This window comes from Micromys minutus (genome assembly GCF_963924665.1).
Source record: "Micromys minutus genome assembly, chromosome: 4".
Lineage (NCBI taxonomy): Eukaryota > Metazoa > Chordata > Mammalia > Rodentia > Muridae > Micromys > Micromys minutus.
This window is the reverse complement of record NC_137973.1, coordinates 22,770,107-22,789,084: the sequence shown is the minus strand read 5'-3', so window position 1 is coordinate 22,789,084 and position 18,978 is coordinate 22,770,107. Positions and strand designations below refer to the sequence as shown.

Below are 18,978 nucleotides of genomic sequence, written 5' to 3'. Positions count from 1 at the left end.
TTGGGGCTGGAGAGATGGCTCAGTGGTTAAGAGCACTGACTGCTTTTCCAGAGGTCCTGAATTCAATTCCCAGCAACCACATGGTGGCTCACAACCATCTGTAATGGGATCTGATGCCCTCTTCTGATCTGTTTGAAAATAGCTACAGCTCATATACATAAAATAAATAAATCTTGAAAAAATATATCAAAAGAAGAGAGAGAGAGAGAGTGGCTTAACCCTCGTGTTCTCTCAGGGGTCAGCAATTTTGTGAGACTGGCTCTCTCCAGGCAGAGTCTGGGTACAGAATACTTTGGCACCAGGTCAGCTCCAAGCACAGGTGGAAACCGGAAGGTTCCATGTATTAATTTCTAATAATAAATTTGTTTATAAGGCACCCCTCTGTCTCCCTCCTTTCCTCCTTCCTTTCCTTTCTACTCCTGTCCCTCTTTATCTTCATCCTCTCCATCTTTATCATCTTCATCTCTCCTGTCTTACTCTTTATCTCCAACATTCCCATTTCCTATCTCCCTATCTCCCTCTCCATCATCTCTGTCTCCATCATCTCACATTATCTCCCCACTCTCCATCATCTCCACCTCTACCTCCACCTCCTTCTCCATCATCTTCATTTTCCATCTCTCTCTCCATCTCTGTCATCTCCATCATTTCTGTCATCTTCGTCTTCCATCTCCATTTCTCCATCTCTATCATCTTCATCATAATTCACTCCTGTGACCTGATGCTGTTTGGAGTCCGAGCTTGTCTGCTCCTCATTCCTGAACTCACTAAGTCTATTTCTTCCTCCCTCCACCCTTGTTCCCCATTCACTCTTGCTTGGCTGTCTCCCCGAGGCAATGCCATGCATCTCAGGTCTCCGCTGACATCTTAAGAATCTGGCCATGTACCTTTGAAATGCTTGTCCCTTTTCCCCCCACTAGTGTATAAACTCTTTAAGGACTGAAACCAAGTTATATACTCAGTATTTATTGATGCTGGTCGTAGGTGCCATAGTAGAGAGAGAAGCTCACCAAGGTACTAAACTTTTGTTTCTCAAAGAAGCAGAGGTGTTTAGCCTTCTTAGAAAAGACTGACACCCAGCTAGCTCACTCCAGTTACTTTATTGAAACATTCTACAAGGTTAGTTGAAGCTGGCAAAGGTTCCAGGTACCAAAGTTATCTTGCCCTTGCTGCCTGTAAGAGTAGATGACCCACACAAACTTCAGTCCCTTTTGACCACTGCCAGAACTCCAGGCAATGTCTTAGGACCAAGAATGGTGCAGCTGCAAGTTCTTATGTAGCACCAAGTGCAGATTCTCTAAGCAAACAATATTTCTCAAGGTTCAAACACACTCATAACAATTCCTTACCCTCTACCCAAACAAACTAAAGGCTTTGCTCAAACATGTTCCTTAAAGCTAGACACAGAAGCTTCACTGCACATTTCATTACAACTCACAAATACTCACTGTTCTGGGCCTACCATTTTTCTACTTAGGAAATGGCCAGTTTTCATTTATCTACTATGGTGATTTTTTAAGTACTGAGGGAAGAAAGGGTAAGTGAAGGGCTTGCATGGTCTCTTCTGCCCCTCCAATCTTGAGATCATGGCAGAAATGTCAAATTCATTTCAGAAGGGACCCAACCTCTGCCCTGTGCAGTCTCCTGTGGAGTGCCTACCTGTGCTTTGAACTTGTTTCTAGAAAGGACCTTATATATTATTCTTGACTTAGACACAACTTTTATGAAGGGAAAAAAATTGAGTAGTGTCTAAAGTCTTGTTAAGGGACCTGAGAGATGGTTTAGCTTGTAAGATACTTACTGCGCTCACAGAAGACACAGGTTCAGTTCCTGGCACCCATGGAACTGCAGCTACAGGGGGATCTGACTTCTGGCCCCATGTGTACCCTCTCCCACATATACATAATGGAAAATGCAGTAAACCTTTGAAGTTCTGTTGAATCTGCCTTTAGTGTGAAGCTATTTGGTCCCATAGGCTTCTCTTGTGTCTCTTATCATTCCCTTTGCTTTGCTTCTTCCCGAGTCTTTCCCCATTCCCCTAAATATTAGATAACACTTCAGGCTAGTAATTTTGAAAAAATGTGAAGACGAAATATGGAAATTGAGTGTACGCTCCTAGACGGTTTGTGTATGTTTACTTTTATGACAATTCCATCCCAGAACAGTGTGATGTTTATTGTTTTTCCTACAGTGGGAGGTAGTTTTAGAGATTCACCACTGGGAATTTCATCTCATTCTTATCTTTGGCCAGTATTAAAGTTCAAACTATTGCTCTGCCTCTGTGCCTTTAATCTCTGTGCTCATTTTAAACCTAGCATAGTTGGCTTAGTTATATCTTTTATTTATCGATTCTCTCCAAATAAGAATGTAAATTTCTGTCCTCTATGAAGGGCAGATATCACTTATATTAGCTTTGGCTAAGCTGGCTTTATATCTCAAGTCATAGACCAGTGGCCCAGCACTCAGAAAGTGTTTATTAATTGAATGGGAGTGGAGGAGCTGCTGTCCTGAGGCCCTTAACCTCTGAACATCTTTGTGGCTTATGCTTTTGGTTGGATCCTCCGAAATTACTTTCTTTTCTTCTTCTTGCTGCTCAAAACTCATCACAGTTTGAATGGGAAGTGTCTGAGCAGATGACTATATTCAAGTGTGGCCCTTTCTATTTTGGGAGGCAGTAGAAACTTTAAGATACAAGGAAGCAGGTTATGAGAGATACCCAAAAGTCATACCCAGTCCTGGGTCCCTTCCTGTTTCAGTCTCTTCTTTCTAATTATCACGAGAGGGGAGTTCCTCTGTCATGTAGTTGCTGCTGCCATTCGGTTATGACTAAACTCGTGGACCAAGTCTCCAGGAACCCAAACATATGAAACAATGAGTCAAAACAAACCCTTCCTCCCTTGAGTTGTTTATGCTACGTAATTAGTCACAGTGGGGAGTAAAGCTAACATATCTCTTCTCTCTAGACTTATGGTTTTGTGTATGTGCCTGCGCATGTGTGTGTGTGCACATATATGATCTTATCTGAGGTATTTATTGAGTCTGCAGTAGTGATGATATATTTTATATGGCATGCCTGTCATCAAAGTCTTCAAGTTAGCAGACCCCTTTGCCCTCAGAAGATCCCTCTACCTTTTAATCTGCTCGATGCCTGGGCTCTGCTGTAACCAATTTAACAGGGGTGTTCCTCTTGATGGCATTTTCTTGTCCTCCAGGAGTGTTATTCCCTCTGAGAGTGCAGTGTATGGTACTGGCTTTATGGTAGGAAGGCCTTCAAGTAAAGTGAGGAAAATGAGAAAGAAAGGGAAGAAAAGCCACCAGTGAACATTTAGGGATGCTTTGAACAGCAGCCCCTTAGTTCCACGCTGGAAAGGGTTGTTCCACAGGTCAGTCTATTGCCAGGAGCTCCCGGCTGCCCTACTGAGCAGTGATCAGAGCTACAGGCAGGGATCTGAAGAGGGCACGCTGAAGGATGGGACTGAATGGGGATTAGAACTGGTGACTTTCAGGGTCTTTGCCAATAAATTGTCTTCCTTGCCCTTCTCGGTTTTTCTCTGAAGAGGAAGCTATTTGCTTCCTAAAGGCTTCCTCTCCTTGCCTCCAAGCCATGGGAGCACTCCGTAACGATTAGTGTGTACAGATGACACAGGGGTATTCCTCTGAGCCAGTGGAGAGCTGTAGGCGTGTCGTACATTGACAGGCGCTCACAAATCTCTTTTTTGCCGTTTTGAAATATCACTGCCAGGGGAGTTGTATACAACTTGTTCTGACAGAGTGGTCTTAAATATTCATTCCTTTTCCCCATTACCTTAAGAGAAGTGCCAGCCCTTAGTCTTCAGGTTGCCAGCAGCAATTTTGAAGAGATTGCATTATAACTTTTTCAAGAGACCTATTTTCACATAGCTCATTGATTTATGCATTAAGTTATTAATATATGTTTTTAATGATGGAAGAACATACACTTTGGGGTCAGTGAATATCAACATGCTAGGTGGTTGTCTTTGACAAGCTATGCCTTCTGGTAGGTTAATTAACAGTCGTGTGCGAGGCCATGTGAGTATAGTGGGAAGAAGATGCAGTTTAAATGGGAATGTGGTTCAAATCCTCCATCTTTTTATTAATTAGTGCACAATCTACTACTTAGTAAATGGGGAAGTTACGTTCCATTGGTGACCCTTTGCTTATTCATCTACAAATCGAAGGCTCGTCTATAAAATGCAATGGCATGTATCTGCAATCCTAGCTGTTCTCTGTAGGCTGAGGCTAGACATGAGTAACACGGGCAAGACACTGCATCTGAACCCCAGAACCACAAAAGGGGCATGGGAGAAAGGAGCTAATAGTGCCAACTTAGGACGTTCCTATGAGGTTTAAATAACATAGCAGATGTATGTAAAGTGCTTGATAGCAGGGGGATAATTAGTACATGTGATTGCTACTTACATGCTAAAGATCTCGCAGTTTCCTAAGGGTTCTCACAGTAGTTCTATAGATGAATAAGCTATGTCTGCAGAGCTATGAAAGATGGTGACAGATTCATATCGAATACACAAGAAATTAGACTGGAAACTGGAAAGATGGCTATAGTTTTTAGACTCATGGTAGGGCTGGCTGTATTAGGACTCCTGTCATCTTGTGTTGCTGAGGGGCAGTCATTCATTGTCACACAGGACAAAAGTGTGGCAGAGGTGAGATGGGTCTCAGAGAAACCCAAGCCAGTCAGTCCTGTATTACATATACTCCCTACCTCGAATCTCTACCCCTCTCCACGTCTGTTTTCTTCTCATGGCTCAGAATGTGGCTGTGGTAAGCCAAACATCACCCGGGAAGAGGACTCGAACTTCCGAATCTTCAGTCATCTCAGGAACGGTTCTGGTTTCCCTTGCTTGAGTGTTATCTCCTGTCCTGCGCTCAGGGGCAGAGATTACCCAGTTATTGTCAGACTTGTCTAGACATTCTAATGGGCCAGGGAAGAGGAGCTGGATTTTAAAAGAAGGATTGTTTAATCTCAGGAGAAAAGATGGAAGTTGGACGGCTAGAGCCCAAGGTGTGTTTACTCCTGAGCAGAAAATGGAGCTTGAGCTATTTGCAAGGAGAGAGTGGATGTAGGAAGCTGAGTCCAGAGCACAGGTGCAGAGAAAGGTGGCCTTGTTAGTCAATCAGGACATGGTGGGAGCAAGTGGATGATTTCAAGTAGTTGGTTGAAGAGTTCCCCAGAGACTGTTAATGGGTCATCATAGTCATACTGGATCTGGGCTTTTATTGTTTCATATATGTTTTATGTTGCAGGCCAACTAATTAAAATAGTACCCCAAGGGTTAGGTCGAAAGTATGCTGAGAAGTTGTGCTTACTGACTGTGGATGAAGTAGTCTCAGTAATCAAGAGGCAGATCTACATCTTGGTACTATCTTAGATGTTAAAAACTGTGAAGCTGTAGACAAGGTGCCATCTTCCCTTCCTGGTAAACAAGCAAAGAAACAATACAAAGTAAATATCCCTAGCTGGGAGTGGTGGTTCATTTGGGAAGCTGAGGCAGGAGGTTTAGCATAAACTTTAAACCACCCTGGGCTACCTCCTAAGACCTTGTCCCAATCAAAAGCCAAAGACATGCAAAAAAAAATAACAACAACCAAAAAAGCAAAACAACAACAACAACAATAAACTCAAACCTCCTAAACGAAAGAAAAACCCAACACCCTACTTCAGAGTAACCAAAAGATGAGTCAGATACAATCCTGCTTTGAGAGCAATTCTACCTGATAAATGTGGGATAAAAGATAGGTGTAAATCATTAGCACCTTGTTACCCCTAAGGAAATAGCAGGTCTAGGGATCACCATCTGTGGCTGCTAAGGTCATTAAGCCCCAGGAATCACTCCCCAGCAACTCCCCTTTCTCCTCCCAAGGGAGGGAAGCAACTCTGTATGTGATGTCAGGTGAAAACCTTGGGTCCACTGATCAAAGAGAGAAAGAAGTGAGCATAACGTGCCTCCTGATTTAGTAGGAAGTAGAGGCACCTATGAAGTTTCTTGGTAAAGAACTCAATCTGATTCTGACAAAGATTTTTGTGACCAAAAATCTTTTTTTTTTTTTTTTTTTTAGAACAGGAAAAAAAAAAAAAAAAAAGAGGATCATGATGAACAATTTGGAGATTTAAAATTTAAACTCAAAAGAAAAATGTTTATATGTTTGAGTGCTTCCCCTGAATATGTGTCTGTGTGGCATGAGTGTGGTTGGTCCTGCAGGAACAGAAAGGACGTCAGATCCCCAAGAACTGGTTACAGATGGTTGGGTCTGAACTATCAGGTGGGCTCTGGGAATTGAACCCAAGTCCTCTGGAAAGTGCTCTTAACCACTGAGCCATCTCTCCAGTCCCCAGAGATATAATTCCTTAAATCCAGACTGTGGGAGTCTCTGTTGGACACATTACTCAGTTTGTTTGATCAGTGACCAGAAAAGGGAAGAGGAAGTGTTATTAGATAGGAGATACAGCAACTGTGTTCGGCTGATGGTTTGAAGAGAATAAGTGTGTAAGAAGTCGTAAAAATAAAAGTATGAGGCAATTTGGAAAATTCAAGCTCTGACTAGATAGATAAATTAGTGGGATGTATATATATTATTCAGGGAATGATAACAGCATTATGAAATAAAATTGTAGAAAGTTACCTTTATTTTGGGGTACTGGATATTGAACATTTGCTTTAAAGCCATCTAATAAGGCTAAGAAGGGGGGAGGAAGATCACCATGGGCCGAGTAAGGATGGGTGGTACTGTTGACTCGGGCTCTAGGTGGTGGTCTTCAGTGCTCCATTCTCTGTAGTTTGTGTGTACTTCAGTTTTCCTGTTACAAAAGACAGGCATGAGAGTTCTAATAGCACTGTTAATCCTCCAAGCTCTTGGTAGAGTTTTGGAAATACTCTGTGTGTGTGCATGCGTGCTTACCCTTTTAAAAAGTAAAGGATTAATGAAAATCCCTTCACGTGGAATTCAGAAATTATAAAACGCCCTAGGGCGTAGCTAATCCCTGTTTTTTTTTCTTCTTCTTCTTCTAATTTTGTTACAAAGTGGTATGTGTTCTCCGTGGCATGGTTATATTTGGACTCTTGTTGAAATATCTTTGTTCAGTGTATGAGACTGAATCATTTTTATCTTAGTGAGGGACACGTATTTCAGCTGTTTTAATGCGATCATGAGATGTCGTGACAAACCTTACCTGGGCACAGCAAGCACGTCCCCTGGGGCAGCTCAGCAGTGGTTCAGGTTTTCTGTAAATTACTCTTCCATGTAGGTCCGCAGTGGTAGAAGCCTTGAGATTTTAAGCCCTAATCTCAGTCAAATCAAAACTGTTGAGAATTTTGTAATTTTCCTTCTTTCTGTTGGAAAGATTTCAGGGTAGGGTTTGAATATAATCACACTGCACAGAGCACAGCTTTTCTCCAAGGGTGATTGTGGCAGATCAGTAGTGGGTTTTAGAAAAATGTCACTGCATGCTTAATGCAGGCTTAAGCATACATGTTATAAATCATGATAACGGGCCAGATGGTATGGCCAACCGCTAACTTATTTCACACATGCTTTCGTGCCTTAGTGGGTTGTGTCTTTTTTCTTACTTACTTTCTTTCTTTTTTTTTGGTGGTGGGGGGGGGGAGGGAAACAAATTCATATATATTTAAATTTCTTTAAATAAAGCCTAAATTGAGACTTAGATTTTTAAAAGTGCATTTTGCCTTTACAAGTCATATTATATCTGGAACCTACGTGATGAAGAGAGTGTTTGGGATCGTCGAGACCACCAGTTTCGACGACCTCGTGTGGTCACCAATGACATTGGTCAGATCCTCAAGAGTCTGGGTTACAACCATCTTGTCCTCCAAACTGGTAGAGGCACTGTGGTGCCTGAGTCATTCAGCACTGAGCCATTCACTCTGGAGGTTTACAGGTATAAGGATTCTTGAAAGAAGACCGCCAGCAAGCTGGTCTTGTCATTAGCCACGCAGGGGCAGGAAGCTGTTCGGAGAGTCTGGAAAAAGGCAAGCCACTGTGGTAGTTGTAAACGAAAAGTTAATGAACAATGGTCAGTTTGAACTGGCAAAGCAGTTGCACACAGATGGCCATCTCGTCTACGGTACCGGAAGCTTCCTGAGCTGTTGCAGTCAATAGATTTATCCACGCCGGAATGTTATCCTCTTGAACAGCTAGAAAACTCTCCTGCGTTTTTGGATTAAGTTGTCGGATTACAAAAATAAACACTCAACACTTTAAAATACCCGTAAATCCAGTTCATGGAATATCATTAAATCAAAATAAATCGATGACATGTATTTGTAGAACAATATAAGTCAGTATATTTACTGCAAAAATAAGGGATTTTGTGGCATAAGCATCACAGTCGGGTCTAGACCCTAATTTTAGTAAATGTTTGAGGTTTCCCTAACTTTGACTATGTAGTGAGTCCTGGCTTTGAAAACGTAGCCTTCACAGTTTTGTCCTTAAATTTCAAAAAAGCAGAAGCTGGGCAGTAGTGGCCTGGGCCTTTAATTCTAGTCCTTGGGAGGCAGAAGCAGGTGTTTCTCTGTGAGTTCAAGGCTATCCTAGCCTATTTAACGTGTTCCCGGACAGCCAGGGCTACCTAGAGAAACCCTGTCTTCAAAAACCAAGCCAACACTACAAAACCAAAGGAGAAAAAAAAATTAAAAAGTGTTAATAAGAGTCAAATATTAGATGTTATTTTGAATATAAAACATGCTAACAATGTAACATTTTGGTGAGAAAATTAGCATTTGTAGGATTTTAAGAGACAGCACTTTTGTATTAAGCAGAGAAAAAAGGGGTTTACTTTGTAGAGGCTAATAAAAAGATCAAAGTAGTTGATGGGTAACTACTTTTATCCTGACGAATAAACTAGATATGTTCACCTTTTGGACTTCTGATCCATCAAGTGCTGGGATTACAGATACCCGCCGCCATTCCTGGTAATATTTGTTCCTCTAAAATAGAAAAGGGCTGGGGAAAGGTTCAGTGACTAAATTCCCTGCTGTATAGATGTGAAGACCTGAGTTTGTATCTTCAGGATAAATGTTAGTCAGGCATGGTGGTGTTTTATCTAAAACCCCTGTGCCGATGATGATGTTGGTAGATATGACAGAATCCCTGGAAGACACTGGACTCAGCAGCCCAGTACTCACAACAGTGATTGGTAAAAAGATGCCTGTTACCACCCAGGTATAAAGTAAGGATAGAGCCTGGGCTTTTCCTTTACCTCCTCAGCTCACCATAGACACGTGCCCACATGCAGTGATTACATACAGATATGTAGGTAGAATGTGATCATCTAAACAATGCCTTAAAGAACAGAGAATAAATCCAAACACATAATAGTAAAAAAATAAAAAGTCATATTATTGATCTACTATGGCCTTATGTGCTTTTCTTGGTAATTTTCATATTGAATTTTTCTCTAATCAAAAACTGCATTTTGTGGGTGTTGGAAACTGTGGTTGGAAAACGTCAAAGTTAGAGATTTTGTTCTGTTTTGTTCCCAGAATTAGAACATAGACGGCCTATTTGCCGTTTGTGTGAGAGCAGTAACATCCCTGCTTCTCTTTGTTCACGTCGAGCCTGCTGTACACATTGCTCTGCAGAAGTTTATGCAGTGTAAGGAAAAGACTCCGAGCTGTCCACAGTTTAACTATAATATCTAAAGGACGAGGACAAGGGATAAGGGAAGTTCGTCAGCCAGCATTGTGGGGCTGCCCTTGAGGATGTGTTGAAGTTCTCACAGAAAGGCCAGCACCGTGGACCTGTAGGTACCACTGTGCTTTGTGTACATGCAAAATATCCATAAACCAACCCCAACCAGCTCAGAAGTAGCAGTACTCATGAGAACTCTCATCAAGCCCCACCCCCAGCATCTTCCACTCCCTTTACCCCGCCCCTCTTTTCTGTGGCCAGTGAGGTTCAGTGAGGTTCAGTGCAAACAGTTTATGCTTTCCTTCCTCCAGCTCTGATTATAAAATGACTCCTCGATTTTAGATACATTACTCTTTCCCAATTGCTATCCTGTCTCACTCCTGTTAACTCCCTAACTTCAGAGATCCCTTTGTCTAAAATGTCTTGGTTTAAACTCTTCATGACTGACTGCATTTTGAACTTACTATGTCCTGTCAAGGGATACAGTTGCAATAATTTCAGTTAATGATCTTAATTGACTTTATCTAATTAATTAATTAATTAGTCAATTAATTGATCAGAGACAGGGCTTGCTATGTAGCTGAGGCTAGACTCTAACTCAAAATCTTTCTATATCATCTTTTCAGGATCTGGGAATGCAGGAATGTACGCAGTGTGGCTGATGCTATCAGGACAATTAGCATCTTCATGTCAAACAGTTCTCAATCGTGTTTTTACGTAAGAAAGCCTTTGAACTCTCTTCTAATTAGTTCTTTATAAGACATATAATAAGTTGTAAACTCTAGCTAGTCTGCATGGTCAAGGAGTCTACACATTCCTCTCATCCAGCTGTGTTTTGGTACCAAATATGTGTCTGTCCACATTGGCCCGTCCCTTCCTGGTCTCTGGTGATCATAATTCTACTGCTGTTTTCTGTGAGATCAACCATGTATTTATTTATCTATTTAATTAGGCCCTCCCTATGAATGAGAGCATGTGATATTTATCACCCTTGAATCAGCAGAACTGAGAAACTCATCATTCTTCTGTCAAATAGAACGGGCTGGATTGTCCAGGGAAAGGAAGAAAGAAGTAACTGTTCATGTCAAGGTTTCTTTCCCCAAAGCAGAAACAGGGAACTGGTTAGTTAGCTCCAGTTATTACAGGTTCCCTCTTTGCATAAAGATTACAAAGAAAGGAAATTCATTATCATACCATTTGAAACTGGCCCATTTGGGAGATTGGAGTGTGGATCTCTAATCCTGTTTTGTTGGATGGTCAGACAAACAGCCCTGGCCATGCTTAGTGATTGGGAGCTACAATGTAAGTGACTCCATTTTGGTTTTTAGCTTAGCCTGTTCAGGAGCCTAAGTCAAAATAATGACTTACTGCGATTTTTATTTAACAATTATTGCTGACGATGTGACCCAGAGTTACAGGGCTGGACTTCTGGAAGGCTGTATTTTCTGGAGAGTGTGAACTGGAGATGTCATATCAAAGGAATAGATATAAAAAAGAGTTTTCCCTGTGGGTCAAGGCTTAGACCTAAATCTTCACTGGCATTGTGGGCATTGTAGTTGCTTATTAAACACTTTATTAGGAAACTTGATGGTGACTATCAGATCTCAGCTGTGCCATCATTTCAGAATTATAAAATCATCCAGTTTATGGGCCCAGCAATAAAAGAAAAACCAAGTATGGAGACAGAGCAGTTCCCTTTCACTTGATTTGTTTTGCATTTTTAATAAATGCTTTTGTGCATGGAAGAAATATTTATTCCGTAATATTTCTGAAGGTGTGCATCGTTTTATTGCCGAAGTGCTACACAATTTCTCAGGAACTCATATGTTTGCATAAAGTGAGATGCTAAGTTTTGTTTATTATTTCTATGCCTCTATCTGTCATCTAAAATATGATACAGAAATACCATAAATATGATGGAGAATGCTGATTGAGAATCTGACTTTAAAATTTGTATGATTTTATTGTTTGGTTTCCAATTGACTAAGACACTGTTTGGCAAGATCAAAAGGTTACCTTTAAGTAAGTGTTGAATATAGACTATTTTACACCATTTTTTTTATCAGTCTCATGTGCTTAGAGGCTCTTCAGTTCATTCTTTATTGTCTATCTTTCTTACTCTCCTTGGTTGTTATGGTAACCTCTTCACTGGTCTCTTCCCATTGATCGTCACCTTCAGTGGTAGAACCAAGCTCTCAGTGTGGATCTCACGCCGCCGCCCTCCCTCCCCATCCTGCTTTTCACTGGCCTCTGGTTGGAGATTCTCGTGTGTAATGTTTGCAAGCCTTCGTGCGTCTCTTTCCAGATCCATCTCATACTCCTCTGTTAGTAACGCTCAATGCTTAAAGATTCCCGCTCCTCTCTCAGCCCTTCTAATATGCCATGCTGAGCCTGGGTGCATGCTGTCACCCTCTGTGAAGCAGCATCTTCCTCTGTGTCCGTAGGTGCCCATTCTATGCGAATACTGCTCCATTTCATGTCGGGACCTGAGCATCTGCAGGCATCTTCAAAGGATTCTAGAACTGATGGATGACTCTACCTTTAAAGATCATTTTCCAGAAATGTCCCAAAGCCCACTTCAAGGAAGTGCAGATACAGAATTAGTAGACAACTTCATTATTTTCTTGAAAGCCCACTTCTCTTTTTTATGGCATTTTTGATACTGGCATTGTGTGTATAATTAATCATCTGGATATCAGCCAAATCTGATTCATTCTTTCATGTCATACACTCATGAGACATTAATCTGTGGTAAGTGCTCAAGATTTAGTAATAGGGGAAAAAAAACACAGACCACCATCTGCCCTCGTGAAGTTTATAGTCAGATGTAAAACTAATTTACACAGAAATATAAATTATAACCAGTAAACTTAGTGGTATAAAAAATACATGCTGATGCAGAAGCCCAGAGCAGTAAGAACCAATTATTATAAGGTAACGAAATAAAGTTGAGCTGGAGTTAAATCGAAGCTAACTGGACCCACAGGACTGAGGAGGAGATGCGTGTGAGTATGACCAGCATCTTCTTTATATGAAATGGAGCAGTATTTGCATATAATGTCAGCAATGCTCCTATATATGCCGGATTGTTTATGACATCTAATACAATGTACACGATGTAAGTAGTTGTATAGTTTCAGGGGTAGGAGGACATCTATAAATGTTCTGAATATTTTATTCCTCAAATACCTTCGCTATGTGGTTAGTGGGTTCAAAGCCTACAGACACAGAGGACCGACTGTGGTTTACAAGCTTAAGAAAGCACACAAGCTTTTGAAAAAAAAAAACATATGCTTTTGATAAAAATAATGAGATTCTCCTCATTTCTAAAAGTATGTCTAGCCTACAGATAGCAAATTCCACATTCAAAGGACCAAATTTGCTACAGCTGAAAATTTAAAAGAATGTTTTACACACGGAGGCAGTCCTGTAAGAGTTGCATCTAAAATGTTTTGAGCAAGCATTGGCGGGCATTTTTGTAGTAAGGATATAGTCTGAAGAGACTAATTCTCTTACGGACATGTGGTTTTTAAATGGAATTTAATTTTCTTTCTGTTTTTGCTAAAATCTCTCACAGAATCATTCTTCATGCAGGAGGAAATTTCAGTTTTGCTGCTGGCCACGAGGTGGAGGGATGTGTTGTATTTAAGTTATTCACTTCATCTTAGTACTTTTTGTTCTTCATGGGCAAATAAATCTTGCAGACTTTTTTTTTTAATTAACTAGAAAAGCTTGCAATAGAGGATTGAGTTAATTATAAAGAAGTTTAGAATCTCACAGCTGTTGAATGTTCAGGACCATTTCCTCTTAGTGCGAACAAGAATAGAACATGTGCCAGGTTCTTTGGTTGAAAAGAATGAGGGTTTTTTTTTTTTTTTTGTCAAATTCTAGTATTCAAGATTATTTATTCAGTACTTGTTCTGACTTAGCTATAAGCACTTCACCTCTGTTATACAAGGCACTGCTGTCTGTCTGGAGGGAGAAAGTTACAATGCATCCTCTTTTCTCCAGTAGCTTAAATCAGTGCTGCTTTTGAAGCAGGAGCAAATGTCTTAAATAACACACTTTTTTTTTTCATTTTAGCTCCCCCCTGCCCCGCTCCCCAGGCACCTGTAAAAGCAGCTATGGAGATGATCCTCAAGTAGGCATTTGCCCCGGCTCCATGCAGGCCACTGCCAGGCTGTAGTTTCTGCTACTCAGACCCTTTGAGAAAATGAACTCCCATCAATGAAATTTAGATGCTTTTGAAAGACCCCTGAATTGGGGAAGCCCCTCACTCTAGTACTGGGAGAACTCGAATCCAAGAACTCACAGAGATCCAATCTTGCTATAATCAGGCATGAGGTTTATTCAGGGGGGTTAGGGAGGGAAGGGGAAGGCCAGAGCTCTGGGGACGACACATATCTCACGCAGGAGATAGAGGAGTCGACCCTGAACTCAATTAGGGGGACATATTTATAGGGAGAATTACACAAGCAGTTAGCAACAGGCGCATAGCAATTTCATTGGTTTATTCAAATTGGCATTCTCTATCTGCTTTTGGATATGATTCAACTCTAGGCCACTCTGTTTTGGGGCACACTGATCTTCATACTTGTTTTTCTCAGGACTGTAGAGTCAGAACTTATTGAGACCAGGTGGTTTGCGGGTTTTGTTCTCAGTCTTGAGACATACTTGTCCTCAAGGCAGGGTTAGTGGGGCTAGCTTGAAATTTTAACTCTTTCACTTTCACCGGGACAGGCAAACGAGAAAGCTACCCATTGGGTGGTGGGAAGCCTTGGTTCTCTAGCCAGGAACGAACGTTCTCTCAACCTTTCACGCTGGTGTCCTTGTTTGCACCTGAGCCACAGTGTGCCTTTGCTCTTTGTTTCCCTTCCCACTTGCCCATAAAAGCTTACACATTCCTGCTGCTTTGGGTTTTGACATTATTTCCTTCTGCAAATATATTCTTTGTGCCCTGCAATAACGTCAAGATTTGGGAGCGGATTCCTGTTCTTTTGAATTCGGTCTGTTGAAGAACAGGCCCTTTGCTAAATATCAGCTCGAGCAGGTTGCTATGCTTCAGTCAATAAGGCTAGGGAGAGAAGCCCTTCAAGTGTTGAGAGGACTTGCTTTGTTCTTTGCTTCTGTGTGAATTCCATCAAGTCCTTCTGTGGTTAAGTTGCCACCTTCTAGTTCCTGGCTGACCTTGGTCTGTGTGAGCCCTGGCCAGACCTCCCTGCTTCCAAATGGAATTATCCCTAGATGGATTTGAATGATGTCACATGCATTTTGACTGAGATTCACTTACATTTTCATTTAGTCTTTTATATTGTTTTTTTTTTTCAATCTTCTGTTCTTAAGCCGGGGTCATGTTATTATGTAATGTGTTAGAGAGGCACAGATCCTGTGCATAGCCTTTACCTGATTGTCCCTCTATTTCCTGTGTGGCACATTAAAAGAAGGAGAATTACTCTTTTTGGTGACATAGGGACATCTAGGGAAATGATTTTGTGTTGGCTCCAGGAAGTCTCAAGAATGATGGCAGTGATGTTGAAGTCACTTGTGCCCACTGGATGAGAACTGAGTGCTATGAGGTCATGCAGAGTTAATGGAGAATTAATGCTTTGTAAACATAATTCCCTCCTGCTTCAAATAATGACCTGCTCAAGTTCAGACAATGTATTTTACAATCATCCAGTCATGAATCGCACAACTGAAAACTGGTTAAAAAGGAGGTAATAAAGGATTTGGGTCTGGCCATTTGGCTGTGAAAGCCAACACACTGCTTTGCATGACAGGTTTGCTAATCTTTTAGGGAGGGAGCAGAGGTGAAAAGACTTTAACCAGCAGCAGAGCTAGCCTCTGAACCCTGACCTCTGACCTCTGACCTCACAGCTAGTGACCCAGAATACTCTGCAGGCCCACCTCTTCTATGGCAGGGAGCTGTTATGTTCCCTAAGGAATAAGAATCATGGGCTGGCCTTGCAGCCCAGGAGAGAGCTAGCTTTTGTCTTCAGCCCTACAACACAAACACAGAATGTTTACTGAGAAGAGAAAACAGATGCAGGTTTAGAAGATACATTTGCAAAGTACTTAAGCTTTGGTTGAACCAACATGAATGTAAGACAGTGACTCTGTTTTCATGGGAGTAAGACAGTTGTTTAATCCGAGTCAAAGATGAGTGATAACAGTTCAGGAGCACAGAGTCAAGTTACTATGAATCAAGGGTGCCACTGGGGAAGAGAGTCCCTGAACTTTTGTACTCACAGAACAAAAAATAGCTGCAAGTCAGTACAGTTAGCACTGGGGGCATCCCTAGGTGGGATGCAGCGCAGCATCGTCTGTAGGCTTCCGATGTTCAGAATCTTGCAGGGTTCTTAGTGCAGGGTTGATGGACTTAGATGTATGCCAAGTGATGTATTCTGAGAAGGTTGCTTATCAATCTCTAGAGTGCCAGGCCTTTGAATGGCCCAATCAAGCCAGATACAGTGGCAGAACAGGTCTGTGGTTCTACTATTCAGGAGGTTTGAGGTGGGGGGTGGTCCACAAGTTCTAGGCCTGCCTGTTGTGAGTTCAATACCTATTTAGGCAGTATAGTAAGATCTCATCTCAGAATAAAAAGTAAAACAAGGGCTGAAGATATGGGTGAGTAACAGAGACTTATTCTGGCCCTGAGTTTAGTCTTCAGCACTGGGGGTGGAGGAGGTACCAGGGTTTGTTTGGTTTTTTGTTGTTTTTTTTAAGAGTTCAGGAGAATTTTGGCTCTAGACCTACAACATTCCATCTCTCCATGGCCATGTCATCGAGATCAAGTTCCCTGCAACATCATTAATATTCATTCATCTTCTTCAGAGACCTGCATATCAGCGCTCTGAGCTTATAGACATTTACTGAAGGCATAGTGTGTGCTAAGCACTGTGTGAGATGGAGGATGCCAAGACCATCAATGGTCAGAACGTAGGAAGTATATAAAAAGAACTTGTAAAGAAGGGAGGATTCATTCACTCCAAGGACGTGTATGTTGTGCCTGTGGTGTGCCAGGAATAGACACCATTCATTAACTCACCCTGAACTTCTATTATCTGTCATGTGCCAGATGCTCTAGATGCCAAGGTGGTGACTGAGGACACATTGTGTTTGTGTATTTACTATGAAGGAGAGAAACAGTAAATAAATAAGCAGGAAAAGACCCAAGCAAAGGAGAAGTTGGATTGTACGCAGTGAGTGTGTGGATGTGTTAGATGCGTAGCGAGAACCCTGACTTAGTGCAGGGGGCTGGAGAAAAGAAGGAGTTATTACACAGGGGAGAACTAAGGGGCTCTGCCTAGGTGTGGTGACATTTAAACTCGGCCATTAACCTGCAGAGACGGAGGTGAGGCACACATCCCACACAGCGTAACCATGAGCAGAAGTGGATAGACGCAGCTTATTTTTAGATGAGTGGACTCATGATAGCTCAAGGTGTGAGAAGGAAAAGCCACTGGGAGGCTTGGACTCAAATAGCAGCTTGCTTCAGGAGTGCAGAAGGACCTCAAGTGGGAATTTGGGAGGCTGAGATAGTTACAGCTTTAGAACTTTATTCTGGTAGCATCCTATAAACTGCCATGAAAGACAGAGGTGGTCCAAGGGGCCTGGGGTGGCTTTCGTCATGATCCTGAGGGACTGGAGCCCTGCTCTGGGATATGGGTGATGATGGGTTGCTGAGGAAAGAAATGAAGAGTAGTTCTGACCAGGCATGGAGAGACAGGGAGGAAAGAGAAGACAGTCTCAGACAGCACGGTAGAGTAGATGCCATTATAACAAAACATTTTTAATTAAAATAGCCCAATAGGTAAGTAGTTAAATATTAAGCATATTGAATACTTAACATCCAAATAACCAGTTGTGATGGCTACATTTGTTCTGTAATTTATTTTCTCAAGCCACTCTTTTCCGGTCAGTTTTTCTTTTCTTTCCCTTCATCTTTTTCCTTTCTTTTTCTTCCTTTTCTTCTGTATTTATTTAGAGGTTTCTCTATGTATCCTTAGCTGTCCTGGAACTCACAATGTAGACCAGGGTGGCCTCAAGCTCAGAGATCCTCCTGACTCTGCCTCCTGAGTGCTGGGACTAAAGTGGATAAAACCTGGAATGGAGAGATGGTTTACAGTTAGAAGCAATGGCTGCTCTTCCATAGGACCCAGTTTTGATTCCCAGTACTATCATATAAAACTAAAAACTCCTAAATCAATACATTTTTTTAGACTGGTAACCTATGTTCTGTTTCTATGGAGGGTCACAATGTTCTTGTGATTTAATTTATATGAGGAGGGATGAGAACAGTCCAACAACACAGTAGCATTTTCAGAACCTTGTGGAGTCTGAGCCCAGCTGGAGAGGCGCAGTTGTCTGAAGGGGGTCAGCTGTGCTGCAGTGTCTCCTTTGTGGCCAGCATGGGTGGGGATGTGGGGGTATGGGGGGAGCTGAGCACTCTTCTGACCCTGTGCATGTTAAACGGCCTGATTGTTTTTTAAATGGAATGGCTCCTCTCCACGAAAACTAATCAGTATTTAGTGTAAACAAAAAATCTGTAGGATTTTTCTTACATTAAACACAATCTTCTATTAGGAAGCACAGGATGGGTACATTTCTTTCTGATCTCAGTATCAAAAATAGTTGTTCTTTCTCTTGACCGACTGGTTTATTTTTACCCCGCGGACAGGAATATTAGAGCAGATCACATTTCTGTTGGCCTGTTTACAGAGTCCGTCTCGTTCTCTGTTCATCCCTACGGCAGGTGGGGTTTGTTTTGTTTTGCTGGCTCTCACTTCTAGTGGCTGTGGTTAGTGGTGCACCTAACTTACCTTACTTCTTTAAAGTATGCTTGAAGACAGTGTTTCCACCGGTTCTACTCTTTGAAGTGCTTTGCACACATTTGGCACCTTGCCAACGGATGAATGGGTATTAGTAAGCTGTTTAAAAATAGTTCCTCTCCTTGATGTAGCACAGGAGAATGTTTGCTTAGCATGGAACCTGCCCAGGGTTCGGTCCCCAACATTGCCCCCAAAGGTGTTCCAAGTACAGCTTTTGAAATATGCTGAGGGTCATAGGACTTATATGGGTGAGAATACTTCATGGGGCTGGGGTCATGTGGTCGAGTGCTTGTGTAACGTGCAGGAAGCCCTGGGCTCGACCCCTAGCACTGCAGAGGTCAGGTGCGGTGACTCACACTCTGGATTTCAGCATTTGGGAGATAGAAGCAGGAAGAACCGAAGTTCATCGTCATCCTCAGCTACAGGACTTAGAAACTATGTTGGGCTAGAGACATTGGCT

General features: G+C 41.9%; 1 protein-coding gene and 1 pseudogene across 10 annotated transcripts in view; both read left to right on the top strand.

The window, feature by feature from the left end:
* FHIP1A (FHF complex subunit HOOK interacting protein 1A) overlaps positions 1-18,978 on the top strand; it is a 232,918-nt gene that overhangs the window by 9,930 nt on the left and 204,010 nt on the right. For 4 of the 9 annotated variants that reach the window (XM_080915259.1, XM_080915255.1, XM_080915254.1 and 1 more), the window contains exon 2: positions 10,314-10,404. The exons of the other annotated variants lie outside the window; for them this stretch is intronic. The gene's annotated coding sequence lies outside the window, so the exon portion shown is untranslated. The remainder of the gene's footprint in view (positions 1-10,313; positions 10,405-18,978) is intronic. 9 annotated transcript variants of the gene reach the window in all.
* Positions 7,759-8,243, top strand: LOC308420464 (UDP-N-acetylglucosamine transferase subunit ALG13-like; annotated as a pseudogene). Its single transcript has one exon. The product of its transcript is annotated as a UDP-N-acetylglucosamine transferase subunit ALG13-like (transcript).